Raw genomic sequence first — 20,302 nt, 5'->3', positions numbered from 1 at the left:
TTACGGTTTAAAATGTTCATGGATGGGAATGACTTACAGAAACTATTCACCTTTTTAGGGCAAGATGGCTTGCTTAATATTTATTGCTCTGTCATTCATTAAAAAATGGAATGGACCTTGAAGTAGCGAAGCAAAAAGACTAAGCTCTTGACTAAGTTAAGACTGTACCAGGGGAACAAGGCAGACAGTGGAGAGTATAGGTCACAAATCTCATCTTACAATAACATTTAAATCAGATGTTTCATGATCAAAGAGGTAAGTGGAAATGAAAGATGTTATCATAGCTTCATGACATATGATACTTTGTGATTACCCTGAGACACATTGCGTAATACATGAGTGGTCCACAAAATGTTACATTTTTCTAATTTATTGGGGACCAAAATTAAACTGAATTTCTACAAATATTAATGGCTGGAATGTGTTAAGGAGTTTTCCAAATCCATCCCTTTAGCAGCATATCTAGAGGAATAGATATTCATTGATTGAATGCCAGTTTTCCAGAGTTCTTCAAACCATTGGTTTGGAAATCCATCTTCCCATGACCCAGTGTTTCCAATTGTAAGAGAAGGACTCAGCCTCTCCAGCTGGAGAATCACTACTTCTGGCCTGGCTGCTCAACACCAGTGTCTTCATTTAGAATGAATGGAGGCTCTAATCTGGTAGGATCGGGATCACAGAACTTCCCTGGCCAGTCCACAATCCAGTTATCAGTCTCCTTGTAGAGCTGAGTTGGAGTCAGATCCTGAGCCCAGTGGGGTGGTCCAGCAAGTTCTATGTCATTTTTTTAAAAACTTGTCTGAACCGACAAAGTTCAGGTTTAATTTTCTCACTGTATAAGTAAAAGCTGTACCATTAACTTTAGTAACTGTGCAGATAACCTGTGCAGTTTGTGGCATGAAAACCTTGGTTCCTCTTTGGAGTCAGTGTGGCTGGTTATTCATAGCCCACTAATTACACTCCCTCCCCTTCCAGTCTTTGTTCAGCCATCGCAACCACCTTTGGTATCTTAACTCCCCGGATCTCCACCTCAAACTTTGTTGTCTCTACTTATTTTGACCACAAAAAAGCAGCTTAATTTGAACTTTCTCAGTTCTGACAGAAGGTCATCATCCTGATTCTTCACAAACACTTACTGACCTGGAAGTAATTTCCAGTTGTTCTCAATTTTATTTCAGATTTCCATCTTTCGCAATTTTCTGCTTTTGGGTTAATGAGACCGATAAGTTTTCAGGAGAGGAGAGTACTAATTGTAGCCCCAGGTGTCTGCTTCTGACAACACAACATCATAGCAGGCAACAGCTTCCTTATCTCAGCTCATACTGTCAGTACTGTATAATAAAATTCTCTATCTGCACTTCACTGTTCACCTCTTAACTTTCATAAAGATTCTTCTCTTTTCTTTATTTGTATGTTGTTCCTAAAGCAACACCATTGGCGGACTTGGGTCAGTTTCCTTCCCCCAGCTCAACAACACTAGTCAATAGGTTTCAAAGGTACATTTAGTGTCAGAGAAATGTATACAATATACATCCTGAAATTCTTTTTCTTCGCAAACATCCACAAAAACAAAGAAGTGCCCTGAAAAATGAATGACAGTAAAATGTTAGAACCCCAAAGCCCCCAACTCCCCCCTCCCATGCATAAGCAGCAGTAAAGCAATGACCCCCCCCAACCCCTCCAGCAAAAAACATTGGCAACTCCCACCGAGCACTCAAGCGTGCAGCAAAGCATCAATAAAGACACAGACTTGTAGTACCCCAGGACTACTCATTCACCCAGTAATTCGACATACCACTGGTTCTCTCATTGCCTCTATGTAGACAAAGGGAAAGAAAATTAAATTAATCACGATATCCTCCAATGTTCTCATAAAGTGTTTGATTTATGTTTCAGATAGTGTCCTGACTTCAGAAGATCCTGCCATGTCAGTGGTAGTGCAGAGGATGGTTAATTGTGGTTCATAATGATACAAATGATTCCAACTACAGTTAACTACAGTTAAGCCTATCTCTATTTTCCCCTTTCAAGGTTTTTTCAAAGATTCTGACCTGGAGTTACATGCTATCTTCGGCTCTTTGCAGAAATGGGACCCAAGGCCTCAAGGTTTCAGGGCTTCACGAATGGCCACTTTTCGATATGCCAAGGACATAGCCTGGAGACTAGTGCACCTTCAGGGTGCCAGATTTTCGTGGCTCTGGAGGCGGGTGGATTGAAGGCCAGTGCCGTTACCTGATGTGTCGTGGGAGTACATGGAAAATTGAAAGCAGTGAGCTGGATGCTGGCTGTGAGCCCAGAGACTCAAGTTCTTTGGGTACAGAGCTCGGAAAAGTGACGCAACAGCCTTTTAACACCATAAGTCAGCGAGTTCTCTTGTTATGTCTCCTCTCTCGCTGTGGAACAGGGACACCTCTTTTTCCCTTATTAGGGAAAGAGAGAGAGAAATTAATGTCGTAGTACTTAATTTAAGATTAATTTCTGTCTTACTTGTATTTCTATTGCAAAACCCATCAGCCTGCTCCATTTTGGCTAAACAGTCTAGTGAATCAGAAACTGAAGTCTGTACTTGCTTTCCCTTCAATCATAACATAAAAATGAAGCTGAGAGCTATTTCCCAACACCCATCAAGCTCTTGAACTAACTGCAAAACCCTACCTCAGCAACAAAGAACTATGGATCACCTCTTGCACGAGCACAGGCTTGGCATTTTTTGCAGTAAGGTTTTTTTTTGCAGTCTATTTTTCTCCTCACTGTCTTGTATAAGGTGTATGATTAATGTTTGGCATGTCTGTCCTACATAATGCTCCTGCAAGCAATTTTCTTGGTGTGCCTGTACCTTACTGCACTTGTACAAATGTCAATCAGCTCACCTTGATTTGAATAGGCCCTTCAGCCCATAGACTCCATGCTGACCTTTGCACTTAATTCTCCCCACATGTGCATCAACTCCCACTAGTTTCTACTACTTATCTACGCACTAGTGGCAATTCACAGGGGCTTTGTATATTACCAGTGAGTTCTGGGGCATCAGGAGGTGAGTTACTTGCAACATCATCTCTGGTCTCTGATAGTCTCAGTTTCTGGTAGTCACAGCAAATATATGGTTGGGCCAGCTGAGTTTACAGTCAGTTTTGACCCCTCTTTCCCCACAAGAACATTGATGTCGGGACATTGTAATGATAGTGCCCTCAAATGCTAATTTAGATGCACCTTTACTGAAGGAGGTTGTCGCTTGGTATTTTCTGTGGCATAACTGCTCATGGCCAATTATCAACCCATGCCTCAGTGTCCTACAGGTCTTCAGTAAGAAATTATGGGCTGGTTCTCTTGCTGAGGTGTTGCAAATGGAACTGATATTTTGTGACTATCAGTGAATATCCTCACTCCTAATGTGATGATGGAACCAAGATCATTGATCAAACAGCTGGGCCTAGGACATTGAGTAGAGGTCCTAGTGCACGATGTTACATATATTATATTGTTATATTGGTCATAGTCATAGAGACATAGGGTACTACATCACAGAAACGGGCCCATCAACCTATCTAGTTCACCATCCTGGTCTTCTGCTTAGTTCCATCTATCTGTACCTAGACCATACCCCTCTCGTCCATGTACTTCTCTTAAATGTAGAGTAACACATACAAAATGCTGGAGGAACTCAGCAGGTTAGGCAGCATCAATGGAAAGGAATAAACAATCGATGTTTCAGTCAGACACCATACATTAGGATTGGAAAGTGAAAGGAAAGAAGCCAGAATAGGGAGAGACGGGAGAAAAAGCAGTGAAGGTAGGAGGTGATAGGTGAAGCCGGGTAGGTGGTGGGGATGAAGTGAAAAGCTGGGAGTTGATAGCTGCAAAAGGTAGGTGATAAGCAGGTGAGGAGAATAAAGGAGGCAAAAGGGGAGCCAGAGTGGGAAATGGAAGAAGAGGGAAGGGGAAGAGGGGAAACTAACAGAAGTTAGAGAAATTGATAACAACAACCTCATAGCAACAAACTCTCATTCAATGTCAGCAAGACCAAGGAGCCAATTGTAGACTTCAGGAGAGGGAAACCAGAGGTCCGTGAGCCAGTAATTATCGGAGGATCAAAGGTGAAGAGGTTCAGTGACTTTAACTTTCTAGGTGTCACTATCTCAGCAGACCTGTCCTGAACCCATCATATAAATGCAATTGCAAAGAGAGCACGATAGTGTCTCTACTTCCTTAGAAGGCTACGGAGATTCGGCATGGCATGAAAATCCTCAACACAGTTCTATAGATGAGTGGTGGGAAGTGTACTGACTGGCTGCATTATGGCCTGGTATGACAACACCAATGCCTTTGAACAGAAAATCCTACAAAAAGTAGCACGTTGGCCTGGTACATCACGGGTAAAACCCTCCCAAACATTGAGCACATGTACATGAAACACTATATAGAAAAGCAGCACCCATCATCAAAGATCCTCACCACTTAGGACATGCTCTTTTCTCGCTGCTGCCATCAGGTAGAAGTTACACCAGCCTCAGGACGTACCAACTGGTTCAAGAACAGTTATTACCCCTCATCCATGAGGCTCCTGAACAAAAGAGGATAATTACACTCATCTATTGAGATGTTCCCACAACCAATAATCTCACTTTAAGGACTCTTTATCTTGTTATTCCATGCTCTCATTATTTATTGCTATTTTATTTATAGTTGCATTTCAACAGTTTTTTGTCTCCCCGTAAGCCCTAGTGTTGTGTCAAATCAAGAACCTATCAAACTCTGCCCAAATATACCCAATGGCCTGACCTCCACAGCTGCCTGTGGCAATAAATTCACCACAAATTCACAGTTTTACTGAGTTTGCCCAAAGGTAAAAGAGTCGCAGGGTGAATGTGGTGACATGTATGTGCTCTGATAATAAATTTTACTTTGAACTTAGAAGAGGGAAGGGGAAGGGGGGAAAATTAATGGAAGTTAGAGAAACTGTTGTTCATGCTATCAAGTCTATCAGGTTGAAGGTAACCTAGACTGAATAAGAGGTGATGCTCCTCTAACATGAGGTAACCTCATTGTGACAGCAGAGGAGGCCATGGACCGACATGTCAGAATGGGAATGAGAATTGGAATTGAAATGGTTGGCCATCGGGAAATTCTGCTTTTTGCAGATGGAGTAGAAGTGCTTGACAAAGCTGTCCCCCAATTTATGTTGGGCCTCACCAAAGTAGAGAAGGCCACATCAGGAGCTCTGGATACAGTAGACAACCCCAAAAGATTTGTAGGTGAACTGTTGCCTCACCAGGAAGAGCTGTTTGAGGCCCTGAATGAAGGTGAGGGAGGAGGTGAATGGGCAGGTGTAGCACTTCTTCTGCTTGCATGGATAAGTGCCAGGAGGGAGGTTAGTGGGAAAGGACGAATGGACAAGGGAAAGGACGAATGGACAAGGGAATCACAGAGAGAGCAATTCCTGCAGAAAGTGGAGAGCAGGTGGAGAAGAAAAAATGTGTTTCATAGTAGGATCTTGCTGAAGATGGCGGAAGTTGAGGAGAATGATGTGCTAGATGGGGAGACTCATGGGATGGTAGGTAAGGACAAGAGGAGCTCTATCTCTGTTAGGGCAGCAGGAAGATAGGATGAGCACGGATGACCGGGAAATGGAGGAAATGTGGGTGAGGGCAGTATCAGTGGTGAAGTAAGGGAAATTACGCTGTTTGAAGAAGGAGGATATTTCTGTTCTGCAAAGTAAAGTCTCAACCTGGGAACAGATGTAGCAGAGATGAAGGAGCTGAGAAAAGGGGATAGCATTTTTATAGGTGACAGGGTGGGAAGAAGTATTTCAAGATAGTTGTGAGAGTCAGTAAGCTTATAAAATATATCAGTGGACAGTTTGTTCCCAGAGATAGAGATAGAGAGTTTGAGAAAGGGATGAGAGGTGTCAGATGTGAATCTAGTGAATTTAAGGACAGGGTGGAAGATGGAGGCAAAGCTGATGAAATTAACTTGTGTTTATGATTCTCTTAAATATTACAAATAAACCTGCATCTACCATTCCCATTGGTAGCTCACTCCACACTCTCCCAAACCTCTGTGTGAGGAGGCTCTGTGGTGAACTACATATACCTGTCTGGACACGCCCCCCCCGCTGACTGCTCCTGTGGCTCCTCCCACTGACCATGGCTCCTCCCACGGACCCCAGTATAAAGGCGATTGGGGACTCCGCCCCGGCCTCAGTCTCCAGGATGCAGTGTGGTGGTCAATTGCTGCTTGTTCTTTCTTCCAGCCAATAAAAGCCGATATTTCGCCTCACGTCTCCGAGAGTTATTGATGGTGCATCAGGCTCCCACTTAGATTTCTCTTAAATGTTTCATCTTTCACCTTAAACCTATGATCTTTTGTTCTCTTCTCACTTGAACTGAGAGGAAAAATACTGCATTCAATCACTCTATCTATATCCTTCTATAAGATCTCCTCTCAGTCTCCTATGATTCAGATAATAAAGTCCTAACTTACAACTCAGGTACTCAAATCCTGGTAAATTTTCTTTGCACTCTTTCAAGCTTATTTGGTATCTTTCCTGTAGGTATTTGACCAGAACTGAACATAATGCTCCATATTTGGCCTCACCAATATCTTCCACAATTTCAATATAACATCAGAACCCCTGTTATGATTTATGGCCTTGATTTATGGCCAACGTGGCAAAATCTCTCATTATGACCTTATTTACCTGTGATGCCACTTTCAAGGAGTTATGGATCTGTATTCCCAGATCCCTTTCCTCTACTGCACACCTCAGAGCCCTACCATTCAGTATAAGTTCTAACGCGGTCTGTCCTTCCAAAATGGAATAGCTCACATTTATCTGCATTCAATTCCATCTGCCATTTTCCCATATGATCCTAATCATGTTGCAAGCTTTGATAGTCTTCCTCGCTGTCCAGTATACTCCCAATCTTGGTGTCATCTGCAAATTTATTGATGTAGTTTATCACATTATCAGCTAATTAATTAATATAGATAAACAACAATGGGCCCAGCACTGATCTCTGTGCCACGCCACTAGTTACAGTCCTCCAGTCAGAGAGATAACCATCTCCTATCACTCTCTGGCTTCTCCCACTAAGCCAACACTGAATCCAGTCTTCACCTTTCTGGACCAACCTCCCTTGTGGGACTTTGTCAAATCTGACTAAACATTTTTATTCATCTTTTGCCTACTAGCAAATAGAATTTATAAAAGTTTTGTATTACTTTCTACCTTACATGGTAATTTCACTGATCTCAAACCCCCAGCTAACATTGGCACTAGAGCGGACTCTGTGTTACAGGCAGAGCTAAAATACTGTAAAACAATTTCACCAGCTCCTGTCTCTTTCACAGTCACTGCTATTGTCCAATAAAAATTGTATTTTCCTAATCTATTTTCAAATTTTCTTGTGCTGTGTAGGGTTAGGGAAAAGTAAGGTGTGTGAAAGTGGGTTATGAGATGGAATTCACAGTAATGCGAGTTGTGTGGCCTTCACTATGAGTCCTCTTGGAAGCTCCCATTTTCTGTGCCTTACTCCTCCTACAGTTCAAACCTCACTGCTGGGTCTTCTCATATGGTAAGCAGGACATCATGATTGTTTTGGGGATCGTGGCGAGGTTGCAGTTGAAGGTGCCTCCAGTAAGGCCCAGACATGATTCAGCATCTATACCAACAGCAACCTCTCCTAGTCCCTCCACACTGAAGTGGTAATCAAGAAGGTACATTAGTATATGTGCTTTCTCATGCATTACAGAAGATCCAGTCTGCCCACAGAGAATGTTTCAAAATTCTACAGATGTGCTATAGAAATTATCCTGACAATTGTCTTTAAGCCTGGCAGGGAAACTGCTCTGCTTTGTACTGACAGAAGCCGCAGAGGACTTCCCAGTCCATTACAGGCTTATCACTTCCTTCACAATGCACGGCTTCAGGAAGACAAAGAGTATCGTCAAGGTTGCCCACCATCCTGGCTATTCACTTTTATCTCTTCTACCTTCTGGGAGAAGTTATGGGAACTTGAAAACTCAAATGTCCAGACTCAAGAATAGCTTCTTCCCCACGGCTAATCAGGCTCCTAAACCAATCATCTCTTTCACATCCTCTCCCCAGTGGTTTTACCATGTTCTTAAAATCCTATTTCTACCACTTCTGCTAATGTCACTTTAGTATTTCTTTTTGTGCAATGTCAGATTGCACTGCTCTACTTTGCATTATTCTGTTCTTTTACACTTGCCACTGTATTTATTGTTGTATTTATGACCAGGAGTACAGTTTACTCTGTGAGTTTCATATGAGCAGGGAAGTTCACTGCACCCTGGTGTATATGTCAATAAACTAACCCGGAGTATACCTTCAACATGCCAACGAGCTGTTTAGTGGTAACATATACTGCCTGAAAATGTCTTCCATCATCTGACTCAACAGTATCCTGAAATACTGCTGCCCAGTCTGGAAGCTTTGCTTGCAATCCTGTGTGCCAGGAAGCTGCACCTTCCTGTCTCCTGTGGAGTTACAGATCTGGTGAGCAGCAGAAGCTGTTTCTGCTGCTGTGCCCAGGAAGGTTATCCTAGATATTTGTGCTCAAATCCCTGGAGTCAGGCTTAAATCCACATTCTGCTGAGAAGCATAAGTGTGAAGCTACAGTACGTTACAGTCAAGTGTCAATAGGCTGGGCATAGCACACTGTGTATTTTGCAAGAGATAACATCCCACTTGATTCCAAATCCACAGATTCTCCATTAAAGTCCAAACTTAGTATTACACAGAAACTGGTCATTCAGATCAGTCAATATGACTTGACATTTATGCTGTGTGCAAGCCACTGTAAACACCTCTCAATTTCACTCTATAAGCACCTCTTTCTATTCTATCTGCCCGTTAAGCATCACTTCCTACCTGTTGTCTTAACATTTTGTGGTAACTGGTTCCACATTCTTTCCACCTTCTTGTAAAGAAGTTTCCCCTGAACTTCCCACAGGTTTTACTGAAGACCGAGCTCTGGTTTTGTCCACAATTTTGGACTCCTTAACATTTTCCCTGTGCCTAAATTTCATAACCTTAAAGATCTCTATCAACCACAGCTCATTCTCTCCTTTGCTAAAGAGAGCTCCAGCTTGTTGTCCCTCATGTCGAGCAGTTTAAGTATCATCCTCATGGATTGTTATTGCATCACTTCAGCCTGATTTCTGCCCTTATCATAATACACTTAGTGGCCATTTTATTAGGTACTTCTATACAAATGCTTGTTAATGCAAATATCTGATCAGCCAATCATGTGTCAGCAACTCAATGCATAAAAGCATGCAGACATGGTCAAGAGGTTCAATTGTTGTCCAGACTAAACATCAGAATGGGGAATAAATGTGATCTAAATGACCTTGACTGTGGAATGATTGTTGGTGCCAGATTGGGTAACTTGAGTATCGCAGAAACTCCTGATTTCCTGGGATCTTCATGCACAACAGTCTCTAGAGTTTACAGACTTCTTCGGCTATCCGTCGATTTCGATGTTGACTGTGCTGGGAGTTTAGTCTCTGCAGGCACGTTTATGGGCCACAAGACCAGCACTGGATCGGCACTGTCTCCCACATCGGTTGCATTTGTGATTTGACTGGTCTCGCACCGAATGTCTGCGTTCATGACCTGCTTCATATTTCTTCTGCCTTTTCTCCTCGATAGCTGGGATTGACTTCTTGACAATGTGACGCCAACTTCTTCTGTCCAAAGCATCTTTCTCCCAGGTGCTGACATTCATGTCTATGTTCATCATTTGGTGCTTGAGCACTTCTTTGCAGCGCAGCTTCTGACCTCCATGCTTCCTCTTTCCTTCATGTAGCTCGCCATAGAAAACAGCTTTGGGTAAACGATCATCATTCATCCTTGTGACATGACCAGTCCAACGCAGCTGAGAAGCTGTGATGAGCGATTCTGTGCTGACTGTCCCAGCATATTTGAGCACCTCCACATCTGGCCACTTGATGTGTAATATTTGACGTAAATGCCTGAGTTGTGTCTTGGTCAATTTCTTGATGTGCTTCTGATACAAAGTCATTGTTTCAGTTGAATAAAGCAGAGATGGTAAAACAGCTGTGTTATACACTTTGACCTTGGTTGCCAGTTTAATGTCATGACGAGACCAAAGTCGCTTCTGCAAAGCACCAAAGACTTCTGTAGCTGATTGAATTCTCCTCTCAACTTCCAGATCTGATGAGCTGGTATTGGTCACAGCGCTTCCTAAGTATGAGAAAGAGTCAGAACATTCCAGCGCTACCCCATTGACCGATATGACTGGTGGTTGGGTCTCACTGGGACTGCACAGAGGAGGAGGCTGGTACAGTAGTTCGGTTTTGGAGTCAATTGTTTGAAAAACACGAAAACACACAGTGAGTGGCAGTTCTGTGAAAGAAAATGTTTTGTTCATGAATGACGTTGGAGGACAAAGGCCAAACTGACTCAAACTAACAGGAAAGTGAAAGCAATTCAAATAACCACCTGTTACAGCAGTGGTGTGCAGAAGAGCATCTTTGCGTGCACAATATGTCAAACTTTGAAGTGGATGGGCTATAGCAGCAGAAGAACTTGCACTCTGTGGCCACTTTATTAGGTACAGGAGGTACCTAATTGAATGTATAATGTGATATACTGTAACTAAGGTTCAAAATGTTCGATTTAGTTTCTCTGCTTTCCAGCTTACTCCCTGTGAGTAAGGTACTCCCTGTGAGTAAGGTACTCCCTGTGAGTAAGTACTCCCTGTGAGTAAGGTACTCCCTGTGAGTAAGTACTCCCTGTGAGTAAGTACTCCCTGTGAAGTACTGTGAGTTACTTCACAGAACTCACAGTTTTTCTTGTGGCATTACATTTACTGACTGAGTATATTTCTCTGGAAATTACTTGGCATATCTCCCTCATCTAGACCTTTGTTATCCAAGCATCATTTCCTCCAGACGTACTAACACACATTTAACTATCCCTACTAGCTACGTGATTGGAAGGCCTGCAAACATTGCAGAGGCTAATTAAAAAAAAACACCAGCAAAGTCACATAATGTGTTTTTGTGAATTTAGTCAGACATGCAGTAAGAACAGATTCAACTCAAAATGAGGCAACATTAAAGGCACAAACAGTTATGCCTCCAAGGCAGATTTCTGCTCTTTAAATTTAAAATTCAACCAAGTTGCTGTGCGTGCTGTGAGAAACCAAGGGGACTTGAAAAGAACTTCTGAAGTGGTCTGAGATCAGAAAGGAATGCTGAGGGAACTGCTGCTGAAAATCCCTGCAACACCTTTTCAAACTGCTTAGCAACCTAAAACCCTTCCCACCAAAGTGCATTGCATGATCTTAGACAAAGCACTAGAGTGGAACACTACAGAGGCAGTGTGTTGTTCTGGAGCACCAAATATGGGTAATTGCTGGATGAGGTAGAGATGGAACAGGGAGAACATGGTCATCTCTATCTGGACTGAGAGGCAATGAGATCAACATTGGAAATGTGTGGTGATCAGTTAGCTTGCTTAGAAGAAATTGTATCTATGGAGACAGAGACAGAAGTATCTTGTGGGGAAGGTAGATGAAGATATTGTGAAGGATAAGGGGAAGGATGGAGAGAACATAATAAGATATAGGAGCAGAATTAGGCTTTCAGGCCTTTTGAGTAAGCTCTGCTATTCAATTACAGCTGATTTATTTTTCCTCTCAACCCCATTCTCCTCCCTTCTCCCTATAAACTTTGACGGCATTACTAATTAAGAACCTATCAAACTCCACTTTAACTATACTGAATGATTTGGCCTCTGCAGCTGTCTGTGACAATGTAATCCACAGGTTCACCACAAATTTCTCCTCATCTCAGCTTTAAAGGGATATTATTCTATTCTGGTCTTACATTCTCCCACTTTTGGACGACCATAGGGTTGAGAGGGGTAATAATTCAGCCATGATGGAATAACAGAATAGACTCAATGGGCCAAATGGTCTACTTCTACTCCTGCGTCTTGTGGCCTTATGGATATATGTATGATACAGGAGGAATTTTAACTATCTCACACAGGGTCACAAGGGGAGAAGCTTCTTATTCAAATATCAAACCTCATCCCAATATTTACCTTTCAGCAACCTCTAACCAACAAAATTCAACATTGTAAAAAAACTGCAGATGCTTGAAATAGGAAAGTAGTGGAGATACTCAGCAGGTTAGAGAGCATTTGGGCAGATCAATAGTCTCTCATCAGGACTATAAAAATGTGAAAAAAATGTGTTTTGAATTATAGAGAAGGAGGAAGGAGTGGAGATGATGGAGGTTCCCTCTATACCTGACATCCCACTCTAGCTTTATAATTGAACACACACACACACACACCTATATCCCCCCACTTTTCCTTCCTCTCTCTCTAAGGATGTCATATAGTATTAGAACAGAGAAATGGGGCTTTTGGTTCAACATGTCTGTGGGAAGCATTGAGCATCGATTGATACAAATCCTGCACTAATCCAATTTTCTCTTCCTTGCAAATCCGCCAACTCCGCCAGATTCTGCCATTCACCAACACACTAAGGGAAACTTACAGTGGACAGTTCACCCACTGATCCACAGACTTTTGTAATATGTGAGGAAAGATTTGGGGCAGTAGCTCTATTTACAGTGCCACTGTGCTGTCCTAGATGATGCCTGAACTGAATATTTCCAGAAAAAGATTAAGAATTCCCTTAAGAGAGAAATCAAGAGGGAAAAGAGAAGGATATAAGGTAGATCTGGCAAGTAAGGTCGAGGTAAATCCCAGAAGGTTCTACAACTTGTGTTAAGAGTGAAAAGGGTGTCTTGGAAGAGAGTAGGACCCTTTAGAGATCAGCAGGGCAGCCTATGTCTTTGGTTGCATGAGATGGTGAGATTTTTAATGAGTATTTATTTTTGGTATATCTTGAGGGGAAAATCAGTATTGCTCAAGAAATAAGGGAAAACGGTGGTGATATCTTAGATTCTCATAACCAGGGAGGAGTATTTGCAGCTTTAAAGCACATTAGGGTGGATAAATTTGAGAATATCATTGGACTTTATGGGAGGCTGTAGAAGAAATTGCAGAGACCCTTGCTGAGATATTTGTTTCATTGTTAGCCACCGATGACATTCCTGAAGGCTGGATGGTGGCCAACAAGTTTTAAAAGGGTAGCAATGACAAGCTAGTGAGACACAGGCTGCTTGGCCTGACATCACCTGAAGGGAAAGTTATTGTACAGATTTCTGAGGAACAGTCTCTACCAGAATTTAGCGTCTGAATAGGAGAGGCTAACATGGCTTGTGTGTGGGAAATCATGTTTGAGGAATCTTTAAGAGTTCTTGAAGAAGTAACCAAAGGAGTAAACGAGGGCTGAGCAGTGGAGCTGTCTATCTGGACTTCAGGAAGGCTCTCGACAAGGTCCTGCGTAGTCAGCCTGTCTGGAAGGTTAGGTCCCATGGAATCCAGAGAGAACCAGATAAGGTGGATTCACAATTGGCTCACTGGTAGCAAGCAGAGGGTGGTGGTTGAAGGTGGTTTTAGAGAATGGAAATGGCAGTAGAAGGAAGGAGAGCTTAGAGCAACACACACACACAATGCTAAAGGAATACGCCAGGCCAGGAATCATCTATGGAAATAAATAAGCAGTCGATGTTTCAGGCCAAGACTCTTCTTCAGAACTGGAAAGGAAGGAGGAAGATGCCAGAATAAAAAGGTGGAGGAAGGAAAGGAGCATCGCTAGAAGGTGATAGGTGAAGCCTAGTGGGTAGGAAAGGTAAAGGGCTGGAGAAAAAGGAATCTGACAGGAGACGAGAGTGGGTCATAGGAGAAAGGGACGGAGGAGGATACCCGGGGGAAGTAATAGGTAGGTGAGAAGAAGTAAGAGGCTAGAGTAGGGAATAGAAGAACCAGGGGGAGAGAATTTTTTTTACCGGATGGAGAAATCGATATTCATTCCATCAGGTTGGAGACTACCCAGACAGAATATAAAGTGTTGCTCCTCCACCCTAAGGGTGGGCTCACTGTGGCACAAGAGGAGACCATTGATTGACGTGTCAGAACAGGAATGGGAATGGGAATTAAAATGTTTGGCCAGTGGGAAGTACTGTTTTTGGCAGATAGCGTGGAGGTGCTCGAATAAAGCAGTCTCTCAATTTACGATGGGTCTCACCGGTGCAGAGGAGGCCGCATTGGGAGCACTGGACATGATAGACTATCCCAGCAGGTTCCAGAAATGTGTTGCCTCACCTGGAAGGACTGTTTGGGGCCCTAAATGGAGGGAGGGAGGACATGAATAGGCAGATGTAACACCTGGAAGGTTGATCCTTCTCTAACTTTCAACTCCTTATGTTCACAGTTAGATGTGACACTTGGTGAGACACAACATGAGATCACAGGTAACAGGGGAATCGTGGCTTGCAGGTGACTACCAGCCAGACTTCCAGGCACAAGATTGTGACTGAAAGGCCTAGATAATTTGGATGTGAAGAGGGCATCTTCAATAGTGGGGGAGTCTAGGACCAGAGAGCACAGCCTCAAATACAAAACTTCCCATTAGAACAGAGATGAGAAGCAATTTTTTTAGCCAGAGGGTAAAGAAATTCACTGTCACAGGAGGCTGTGGAGGCCAAGTCATTGAGTATATTTAAAACAGAGTTCAGTAGACTCTTAATTAGTTAGGGTGTCAAAGGTTACGGGGAAAGATTAGGATTGACAGGGATATAAATCAGCCACAATAGAAAGCAGGGTAGGCTCGATGACCGAATGCTCGATGCTCCTCTGCGTTATGATGTTAACGAGCGTGTGTGCAGGTGTAGCGAATAAAGCAGCCACTCAGGGTCCCTTGTCATGGCCCTTGCACTTTCTCTGTAACATCCTCTGTAACTCTAGCACTACATTTCATATTTTGTTTGGTTTTACCACCTCAACGTACTTATGTATGGCATGATCTGTCTGTCTGGTACGCAAAACAAAAGCTTTTCCTTGTTTCTCAATATATGTGAGAATAATAAACCTATATCAACAATTCTTTAGCTCAGATTCATCAATATTCAAAAGACGCTTTCAATGACATGATACAACAACTGTATTATAGGGACAAAGCATGCTAAAGTGACTGGAGCTAGCACTCCTCATTATGTTAGTAACTACATGTTTGAAACTTTGAGAGACATTCTGATGTAGCCCCTCTATTGAAGGATTTAATTATTGTGTTGATTTCAAAACAAACTAAAATATTTTGCTGTGATGATTCCAATGCATTCTACATTCCTTATAATGTAATTATCAGTTGTTTCGTGTCTGCAGAATTCACTGCATGCAGGGATTCAGAATTTGGTGAGTCAGATGGATGATGGGTATTTATAATGAGATGTTTGGTATACTGTAGTTGGCAATCAGTATGCCTGAGATGTGATGAGAGGTCCCGTGAGAGGAAGAATGGTAGTATCCAGTTACTGCTCAGCACACACTTTGCAAAGTCTCCAAGGCTTAGAACGAATGGATGTGGAGCGGATGTTTTCATTGGTAGGAGAGTCAACCTCAGAATAAAGGGACATCTCTTTAAAACTGCGATGAGGAGGAATTTCTTCAGCCAGAGGATCATGGATTTGTGGAACTTGGTGCCTCAGACGATGGTGGAGGATAAGTTCTCGAGTGTATTTAAGACAGACATTGATAGGTTCTTGATTGCTAAAAGGGCTAAGGGTTATGTGGAGGAGGCAGGAGAATGGGGTTTAAATATTCAGAATAATCAGCCACCATTGAATGGTGGATCAGACTTGATGTACCAGATTGCCTAATTCCATTCGTATATCCATGGTCAAAGCCTGAACAGATTCTGGCATCGTGTCCTCCATAGGAACTGCTGGAGTGATGACACAGACAGTAGCTGTATGGAGCAAGAACTTTCCTCCTCTCTCGGGACAACACCTCATACACTCTACCATAGTCTTCACTCTTCTCTGTCACTGAGAGAGAAATCACCAGGAGCTCCTCCGGTTTTCATCTCTTCTGCGGACATTTTCTTTTAGCTTCATCTTTTAACTTATTCTTTACTCATTTAGAACTATATTTTGGCAAACTAAGGGATATATCACCTCCTGCTATTCTGTTACTTTCCTCCTTAGCAGTTTTGCTTGGGATTTTAGAGAGTCTCTCCCATTGCACGGGAAAAACCTCAATCCACAAGATCAGCACTTTCTCACTTTGAAACACTTGCTTTCCTGTTCGGTGCGAATGAACGCACGAGTCCTTGCATGCCTTGAATTTGCCTGAAAGTGCTGGATGCCAACATGTGAAGTAGCATAACTGCCATCCTATCCAAAATCCAGTGTGCTGATCCATACCAAAGTGCTTTCCAGTGGAGTGAGTGATGTCATCCAGTGGAATCCCAAGGACGAGTATTTGCCAACGCTGGCTGACTATTCTGCGTACAACTCATTCGCCAGCATGCTGGGAGATTGGCAAGTAGTGTGTATCATGCTGAAAGGATGCGCGTATGGCTTGCAGATTTGAAGAAACACCATCCTTCTGTCAGGCACAACAGCACTGCATGAGTCAGCTCTGGGGCCCAGGTCTTCCAACAACACCCTCTCTATGTGAAATCGAGGTGTCAGACATCAGCTTGATGGAAGGTGTTCTAATTTCCATTCTGATAGAGTGATAGAGCCATACAGCACAGAAACAGGCTTTTTGGTCTAACTCTTCCATAATGTAGAGAAAAGTACCAGAGGACATGGGTTAAGGGTGAAGGGGGAAAAATTTAAAGGGAACATTGGGGGGGGGGGGGGGGGCTTCTTCACACAGAGAGTGATGGGAGTGTGGAATGAGCTGCCAGATGAAGTTGTAAATGCCGGCTCACTTTTAACATTTAAGAAAAACTTGGACAGGTACATGGATGAGAGGTGTATGGAGGGATATGGGCCAGGTGCAGGTCAGTGGGACTAGGCAGAAAAATGGTTCGGCACAGCCAAGAAGGGCCAAAAGGCCTGTTTCTGTGCTGTAATGTTCTAAGGTTCTATGGTTAATGACCAAGGTGCCCACAAAAGCTAGTCCCATTTTCCCATGTTTGTCCTGTGTCGCGCTAAACCATTCCTATCCATGTACTTATCCAACTGTCTTTTAAATTTTGCTATCGTACCTGTCTCAGAAACTTCCCCTGGCAGCTCGCTCCATATATGGATCAGCCTCTGCAAGATGAAGTTTCCCCTCAGATCTCTTTTAAATCTTCCATCCTCACCTTAGACCTATGCTCTCTTGTTTTTGATTCCCTTACCTTAGGAAAAACTTCATTTACCATTTACCCTCTCTATGCCCCCTCATGATTTTAAACATCTCTACCGTGTCACCTCTCATTATTCTACACTCCAAGGCTGGCCCTAGGTCTCTCACACCCTCAAGAACCGACAACATTCTGTAAATCTTCTCTGTCATCTTTCTATAACAGGAGGTGACCAGAATTCTACACAGTACTAAAGGCATGGCCTCACTTCAACATATAATCTCATTTTATCCTGTGCTGAAATGTACAATTTTTCTTGTTGCTCCTTTTTTAAGTTAGATCATCAGTGAAGAAGGGCAACAAGTTATCCTGTCCCTCACCCCTCACTTGCTGGTGTTCACTGTCCGTGTAATATCGTTGGCACTGGCCATCTCCTGCAAGAGAGGTTGAATGCTTGTGACAGGTCTAACAGGTGTGGCTGTGTTATGACTGCCATAGTTGAGAACCTGGGATTGTACTGTGTAAACTGTGTGTTGGAGGAGTTCTGAGTGTGGTGAGATAAGTTAATGTCAGATAAGAATCGTGGTGCATCTGGATTATTATGGGATAAGTGAGGTTGGATTACAGAGTATAGTGGAGAGGCTGGAATTTGCTACTTTGTTCACTGATACTGAACACAAATTGGAGGCCATTCCAAAACATTCAGCACTTTGGTGTTGACATTACCAATCATCACATCAGTGACTCCTTCAAAAATGATTTCAGTGTCATCCTGATCCCCTGTCATAGAGCACAACTCTTGGCTGCTCCACCTCTGAAAGAAAAACTTCAGAAGCATCCAAAGATTGAATTGTTAGTTAGTCTACCATGTGTTCCAAAAAGATTTTCAAAGCTCTGGAAGCTATAGATTACTAGAAAAAGACAGTATGGAAACAGGCCCACTAAGTCTGCACCTATTATTAACTGCCTATTTCCATCAATCTTAATCCCATTTTATTCTCATCAAATTCAAACCTCTACCACTCACTTACACACTGGGGGAAAATTACAGTGGCCAATTCATTTACCAATCTGCACGCCTTTGGGTCGTGGGAGGAAACTGGAGCACGCAGAAACAATGTGGTCACAGGGAGAACATGCAAACTCCAAACAGGCAGCGTGAAAGGTCAGGATTGAACCGCATTCCTCTAGCACCATGAGATAGCATTTCTACGAGCTGCACCATCGTGCAATGATTTTGTCAGCGAACTGAGACCATGAGCATCTCTCTTTAAGTGTGGAGGAGGTGACTTCCATTGAGGTTTCAGCCAGTGCCTGATCTGCTGGAGTTAAGCTGCCGCACATGATGAACAGCAGAGCCGATTCTGTGGGAATGCTGCAGTGATGTCATTGAGGTGCATGTGGGAGCCTTCTAGATGAATACCATCCCTTGTGCATCGTGATGCAAGGGTACATTTTACAGATGGAAAGTTCAGAGAAAATTGACAGATACAGGGATAGAAAGGTTTAGAGGTACAGGTTTCTCCTGCTATCCAAAAGTAGAGCGTTCCTATGAAACCTTTTATAAGCTGAAATGCTATGTAGCGAAGAAGCAATTGCCATTAATTTATATGGGAAAATCTTTTGAGTGTTCCCAGACCCAAAAAATAACCTACCAAATCATACTAAATAGCACATCAAACCTAAAATAACACTAACATATAGTGTTATGAACCCCATAACTGGGTCACTTACCAGCAAAGATAGAGAGGTCCGCTGAAGTCTGATGGTACCATTTTTAAACGTTTTTATTTATAAAGGGGCACAAAAGTAAGGTTAATACAAACATTCAGATAATATACGTCGTCAATACTCAATCTAAAGCACGGGTATAGTAATAATCAACAATTCGAAGTAGCTCTATAGTTTGTCTAGGGGTAAAACTATTGTCCGATGGAAATATAAAAAGTCTCGCCAGTTCATGAAGGCTTTTAGCCGTTTGAGGGACCGCTGGGTGTTCACGGGTTGGAGGGAGAAAATAAACTTGCCAGCCTGTTGGACTCAAATCGTGGAATCGGGAACGTGAGTTCCCCGTTGTCAGTTCAGAATCCTTTTCGGGGTTATTAGCCACTCGATTCCCTAGCTAGGGGATCCAAATCACACGTGGCTCCCGAGCAGCTTCCCGTCCTTATGGGAGCGATGAGCGATGGTGTCTCCGTCTGGTGCGTCGCTGGAGTACCGCCTCCTGCAGTCTCCGTTTTATCATGGCTGGCAGATTTGTAAATGTCAATCAAGGTAGGGTGATACAATCCCCACCCCACATTGCCCGAGGGTGTCCATGTCCCTGATAGCTGGCACGTACTATAGAGTTGCAATTCACACAGGTGCCTCTAAGAACAATGGTCAAATTCGTTGCATTGTCTCTCATTTCCTGGGTCCAAGACCCGAATTAATAGCGATCTTGCGATTCTCCGGAAGGAGGGGGCTGGTCCCGCACCCTTCGGCCCCTCAGAGCTGTGGTACATTCATAACAATAGTAAAGGCAGGAATGATATGATAAATACACAGCTTATATAAAGTAGAGATAATGTATGCACAGTGTGGTTTCACTAATCAGAATCGGGAAGATTTAGCCAAAACCAATTTGTAGAAAAAAAATCGGCACGTACACACATGCGCACACACCTGCCCGCGCAAGGCTTCACGGTCATGGTAGTCTTTCTCAGGGTAAGCACAAGTTTAAAGCGGGCACCTTTTCTCGTAAAAGCAAAAATCCTCCAGATTTCTTTCGGTTAGCAAAAACAAGTACTAGTGTAGGTCTTTCGTAAAAGCGAAGTGGCGTAAAGCCAACTTTTGTAAAGCAGGGGACACCTGTATATGAGCCAAATGTGGGCAAGTGGGACTAGCTTAGATGGGCAGTTTGATTGGCATGAATGATTTGGGCCGAAGGGCCTGTTTCTGTGCTGTATAACTCCAAGTCCTTTGTCTGCACATGTGTTGCTGATGTTGTCAGTGCTGGCTGTTATACAGTTTGATCTCGTGAAATGTGTTAAGCTGGAGAGAATATACACATGAAAGAAACAGGAGGTGGGAATGGTATGTGCAGATGTTGA

Source organism: Hemitrygon akajei, chromosome 6 (assembly GCF_048418815.1).
Source record: "Hemitrygon akajei chromosome 6, sHemAka1.3, whole genome shotgun sequence".
NCBI classification, from domain to species: Eukaryota; Metazoa; Chordata; class Chondrichthyes; order Myliobatiformes; family Dasyatidae; genus Hemitrygon; species Hemitrygon akajei.
The sequence above is the reverse complement of the archived record's forward strand: the minus strand, read 5'-3'. Positions refer to the sequence as shown.